Source organism: Myotis lucifugus, unplaced genomic scaffold (assembly GCF_000147115.1).
Source record: "Myotis lucifugus unplaced genomic scaffold, Myoluc2.0 scaffold_99, whole genome shotgun sequence".
NCBI lineage: Eukaryota > Metazoa > Chordata > Mammalia > Chiroptera > Vespertilionidae > Myotis > Myotis lucifugus.
Genome location: NW_005871147.1, coordinates 887,063 through 893,062, shown reverse-complemented (window position 1 = coordinate 893,062; position 6,000 = coordinate 887,063). Strand labels below are relative to the sequence as shown.

Genomic DNA, 6,000 nt, shown 5'->3' with positions numbered 1-6,000 from the left:
GGGGGTCTGCCCTGGGGGCCCCCCCAGGCACCCCCCCCCGGGGACACTGCCGCCACCGCCGCCCTCCCGGGTAAGGCCCTTACCAAATTTGAGCCAAATTTTCGGGGGCCGGGCGAGGGGGAGCGCCGGGGAGCGGGCCTCTCTTCTCCACTTTTCCCTCCTTCTCTCACCCCCCACCCCCCAAGTGTGAGTGCGTGTGTGACCGGGTTTTTAAAAATCTCTGCTTTTCTGAAAGCGGGGAGGAGAGGGGGAGGGACGCGCCTGGAGGTGGGGGAGGACCTGAGTGGAACCAGATGTGGCGGGCGGAGGGGGAGGGGAGCCCGGGGTCTCGAGCAGCCTCCGTGGAAGAGGGCGGGCTCCGGAGGACCCCCGCGCCGGCCTTCCCGGACCACCCGGCATCGCGCTGCCCTCGGCCCGGGACCTTCGGGGCGCGCCTGCGGGAACTGGAGGCTCCATCCAGGGGGGTCTCCTTGCTTCTTTCCAGGACTGATGCCTTAGGATTGTTTTCGAGTAATTCCTAAGGGCTCGTGTGCCTTCCTGGAATCTCGGGGTGTTTATAATTTTCTGTTCCCACACTTGGTCTTCAAGGACAGCTGGCGGCGTGCAGCATCCTCTCTGCTTGAACAGAGCTCTGTGGGCCAGTGTTGTGCCACCAGGATGCAGCAACAGGCTGGACAGCGTGCGTGTGTGCGTGTGTGTGTGTGTGTGTGTGTGTTTTGTGTGGGCGGCTCCGACCAAACTGGCGCCCCTCCAGAGTAGACAGATCTTGGGCAGCCGAAGAGCTACTCATGATGCAAACACCCGACCAACAAAAAGCAAAAACCTTCAGCTGTACCTTCTCTTCCTGCTGCTCTCCCTAAAGGGTGACAATGAAGTGTGGGGACAGATGGGCCCCTCAGCAAGAATCAGAGCTGAAAGGAAAGAGCCTCTCACTTCGGGGAGCCCCGAGTCAGAGCTGTAATTGCCAGGGGCAGTCATTACAGCCCAGGCCTGGGCCCAGCAACGCCTGGCTTTATGGGGATCCGGTGAGTGAGAAGGGACAGACAGTGCAGTGTTTGCAATTTTGTGTGAAGTCCCCACAGTCCCATGGCCAGTGCTTGCTGGATTGGCCTGCCCACCAGGTGTGACTTTCGCCACCAAAATACACCTCTGCCCCCACTGCGCTGAGGGGAGAGGTGGAGGTCAGGGCGATCCTGTTCACACCAAGCTGAGTGAATTTCAGACCCTCCTGGAACTGAGTGTGGACCAACACAGACCAGGCAGTAACTCCCCACGCACTGCAGGTCAGGGCACACTGGCTGCCCTGCTCCCCAACTCCTGCTGTGTCTTGCTCCTCTGTGTAGGAACCCAGGAGGCAGGCGGGGTGGAGGGGTGGAGGGGGACGGCCATTCCAGAGTCCCCGAGCGCATTTTAAAGCCAGGCTCTGGGAGAGCCGTGGCCACAGTGCTGACTCGCCGCCCCCCCAAACCCCCATGGAGCTGGAAGTGTGTAGTGAGAGGGCCTGTCTAGGAGGCCACCGGTAGTGCCCCCCCTGCTCCCGGTCTCCTCGCGGCCCCTGCTCTCCCTCTGGCTGTGTCCCTGCACTTGGAGCCCCCACTTCCCAATGGCATTGCCTCGATAACAGCCCTCACCACCCGCTCCGAAGAAGCGTAGGTGTGGGGTGGGGTGGCCTGGTCTCCCTGCCTGCGGTGGAGGAAGAGGAGGGTACACCACTGCACGCCACTGTTCCCTCCCTCCCCCTGTGCCTGATGAATCAGGTGGTCACTGGGAAGAACTTACCAGCACCACGATCTGAATGGCCCCAGGAAATGCTTGTGGGAGCTAGGATTCGGCTTGGCTTGTCCGGCCACCGCCACTGCTGCTGGGGTGAGACTTACCCTGGGGGACGGGTGCCTGTGGGTGGCTTCCTGTGGGGTGAGAGGATGGAGCAGCGCAGAGCCCCTTGGCAGAACCCATCTTTCTCCACCTCCATGGGATGCCCCCCAATGCAGGTGGCTGGAAGACCTCTATTAATTTTTCTTTTTGGTTAATCCTCACCCGAGGATATTTTTCCATTGACTTTTAGAGAGTGGAAGGGAAGAGGAGAGACACACAGAGAGAAACATCGATGTGAGAGAGAGAGACACATCGATGGTTGCCTCCCGCGTGCACCCTGACCAGGGCCAGGTATCGAGTCTGCAGCTGAGGTGCATGCCCTTGAACGGAATCGAACCCGGGACCCTTCAGTCCGAGGACCGACACTCTATCCACTGAGCAAACTGGCTAGGGCTATTAATTTGTTACATGACTGCATTTTTGAACAGCATTCAATGTTCAGCGCTGAGCCAAATACTTGAGGAGGGAAAGTACAGAAGAGTGTAAGCTGCATCCTTGGAGAAAAGGAAATGGAGCTGGAGAGTGAAACAGACACAATTAACAGGGAGGAAAGGCAGGATTCCATTGGTGGGGTGCCTGCTCAAGGCCAGCAGCCATGTCAGTGCTTTATGTGCAGTTTCTCATTTAATTCTGACAATAACTCAAGGAAGTAGGTATTGCTGGGCCCATTTTGCAGTGAAAATGGAGGCGAAAGGGGGTTTGACCATTCACTTTGGGCTACGCAACTAGTAAGTGAAGACCTGGGACTGTGGATACTTAATGTCTGGAGGCTGGAGAAATGGAGGGGTGGGGGGACAAAAGGTCAGCAAGACTGTGGAGGGAGGCTGGGTGGGACCAGGCTTTGCAGAAGCAGGGAGGGGAGCAGAGAGGGTGAGACCAGGGGTCAGGGGTCATGTGGAAGCTTGCTGGGTGCCTGAGTGGGATGGGGTGGGGTGGAGGGGAAACTTGAGTGAAAGAGGCCAAAATTGGGGGTGGGAGGGACTTGTCATCTTTCGGTGGAGGACCCTGAGAACGCTTGCAGGTTTCTGAGCAGAGAAATGAGGTGCAGATTGGATAAAGAGTTGCTGGGAGCCCCAAGGATGCAGGTGAAGGAGTAAGGAGACCTGGGAAGTCTTCCCGTGGGGACAGACTGCTGTGTAGAGGACCAAGCTTTCCTTTTGAAAGACAGCAGGTACTTGCTGCTACTTCGAGTCGGCCAGACAAATCACCTGCACCCCCACCCCCAATAGTCATTCTTCCTGCTCCAACCCACTCACCTGTGAACTGTCGGGGCGGGGGTGGTGCCCACCTGAGCTATGGTTGGTTCTGCCCCCCCCCCCCAAGTTTACCTAGGCAAGGTGGGAGTGCAGGCAGGGGAGGAGGAAGCCCCCCCGGTTTTGGCCCCTATTTGTTCGCACGAGAGAAGCTTGGCTTTCTGAGGCCTACGTGGTACAGGGATTTGGGCCGATGCGATGATTTCAGAAGCACCTTGAGATGCTCAGAAGGGCATTCGTTTGGGTCCACCTCTAATGTAAGCGTTAAACAGGGGCCGCTGTACCTGCGGAGGGAAGCCGTGGGAACAGCCATGGCTGCTTCGTTGGGCGGGGTGCTGTGCCACGTGTTTCCGGGCACAGCTTTTCTGCATCTCACCACCTCGGGAGGGTGTTCTCGCCCGCTGGACACACTGGCAGCAGATTAGTTATTTGCCAAGACCCTCCCACCACCACTTGCAAGTGGTAAAAGCAGGATTCGAACCCAGGGGCGGCTGCTGAGCGTGAATACTTCAGTGCCAGACCGCACTGTGTCTGCAGGATTAAGCACTGCCGGGGTTATGTGCGAGGAAGGACTGGGCAATTCTGCGTTAAGGGTTCCCCTCCAGCCCCAAGGCCTCTCACACATCCTCTCGCGGTGTCCTCCTGAGAGGAACCCTCTATGACACTCGGGCTGTCCAGACGCTTGTCTCTCCCCCAGTCCAGTGGGCCCAGGAGGCTGGACTGAGTCTTGCTAAGTGTCCTCAAGGTATCTGAGGTGCCCACCCGGAGGAGGTGTGGCTAAGCGAGTGACTGAAGGGGCCTGATGGAGAGAAGCCAGCCCCAGCCCAGCACCCCAGCTTCCCTGAGCTCAGGGTGCATAGGTGCCTCCCTTCAGCCAGTGGTGCTCACTGCGCCTGCGCAGTGCGGAGAGCAGGGATGCCCAGGCCTGTTCTTCGCAGTCCACCTCCCCCTGCCCTTGGAGGGCCCCGGGCATTGCCGACGGGAAGTGCCTCTTCCTGTTTGGTCCTCATGAGAGGGGAGGGGCCGCTTTCCCAGGACCAGCCCTATAAATCTGGGTGGGGTGGGCCATCGGAGGGTGACGCAGCGCTTGGATCTCACCCTGGGCCTGCACATCCCCGTTCCTCCTCCGTTAGGGGCTGTGTCAGCAAACAGGCCGGCCGGGGAAGCCCTCAGCTACCCCCAGCCCCTCGGGACAGATTGGATTGGCCCCTAAACTAGAGCATGGGCTCCTGTGGAAACCCAGTGCACCGTTCCTTCCCTGCCCTTGCTCCTCCTCCGTGGACCGCTCAGCTCCCTCTCCCGACCCCTGGACTGTGCAGACCCCTCCCACCCGCTGTGCTGGGCCCATGCTCCCTGTCTGCCTCGGCCTTGCCTCTCACCCCCTCCGCTTCCCTCTGACTCTGCGTTCTGCCCCCACAGCTCTGATGTGTTGCTCTATGGGGGCTGTGAAACCTTAGCTTCTTCCTGGGTCACCCGGCCCCACACCTTCCCCCTGTTCTCCTTAGCACGCCCTGCGCCACCCTCCCTGAACCTTCACTGCCTCCCCACCTTCTGGCTCTGGCCTCTGCACACACCGGCCCCCCTGCCTGGGATGCCATCTTCCCCTCAGTCCGGGCTGCACCCGCCCCTCCTCCCAGACTCAGGAGAAGGAGGCGAGGAGTCCCCATCACTGCCTCTTGGACTCAGTGGGGCTGAGTGACAAGCACCCACATGTCACACGCAGATGAACTCAGAACGGAGGTGTGGGTTGTCTCGTTTTATCTCTTTCTCCAGGATCACCTCTGGGAGGACATGGTCAGAGGGTTGTGTGGTGGCCTTGGAGCTCCTGTAGGGAAAATGGGAAGCCAGTGTCCCCGCCTTTCCCGATCTCCTCGGGAGTGTGGGAAGGGAGGCAGGTGCCAGGCTCCCCGGTGTAGACTGAGGCAGGAGTGTGCATGGCGGGGAACGCTCCCGCCCGCCCAGTCCTCTGGAGATGTGCATCGGGACAGTGTCGGTGGGACCACTGTTAGTGCCACTCACCAGCTGCGTGACCTTGGGCGGAGGCCCCAGTTCCTTAATTTGTAAAATGGGAAAAATAAATTAATGCCGCCTCATAGGGCTATTGTAAGACATACACAAACATGCAGTAATGTATGGATGAGATACATGCCTGGTACCCTGCTGGACACACCAGTTTCTTAGGAAATAATATTAAATTATTGCTGTTTATGTTATTAGGAAGAGTAAATATGAATAGCAAGGGACTTAAGCCCTCGCTGGGTTTGCTCAGTGGATAGAGCATCGGCCTGCAGACTAAAGGGTCCCAGGTTCGATTCTGGACAAGGGCATATGCCTGGGTTTCGGGCTTGGTCCCCAGTTGGGGGCGTGCAGGAGGCAGCTGATCAATGATTCTCATCATTGATGTTTCTATCTCTCCCTCTGAAATCAATAAGATATATATATTAAAAAATGGATGTAAGTATGAAAAAGCACAGTCTTCAATATACAAATCCTAATTACAGACACATTTTTTCCTTAAAGCAGGTCTAAACTCTCTACTTATTGATTGATTGATTGATTGATTGATTGATTGATTTTAGAGAGAGAGGAAGGGAGAAACATTGATTTATTGTCCCACTTACGCATTCATTGGTTGCTGCTTGTATCTGCCCTGACTGGGAGTCGGGGGGTCAAACCCACAACCTTGGTGTATTGGGATGATGCTATAACCAACTGAGCCAGTTGGCCAGGGCCACATATGTGATCCTAATGGGCAGCTTTAATCGTCAACAGAACCAAGTCTGAAATTTCTGCATTGAGAGTTTGAAGCGTTCCATGATCAGGGTCTACCCTTTCTCTCCACCCCCTTGCACAAGTCGAACTGAGCTACCTG

General features: G+C 57.4%; 1 protein-coding gene across 1 annotated transcript in view; it reads left to right on the top strand.

Annotated features, from left to right (window-relative positions):
* The first annotated feature begins 41 nt into the window (after positions 1–41).
* MRC2 (mannose receptor C type 2) overlaps positions 42–6,000 on the top strand; it is a 57,435-nt gene continuing 51,476 nt past the window's right edge. Inside the window, exon 1 of the mRNA XM_006092176.3 lies at positions 42–70. The gene's annotated coding sequence lies outside the window, so the exon portion shown is untranslated. The remainder of the gene's footprint in view (positions 71–6,000) is intronic.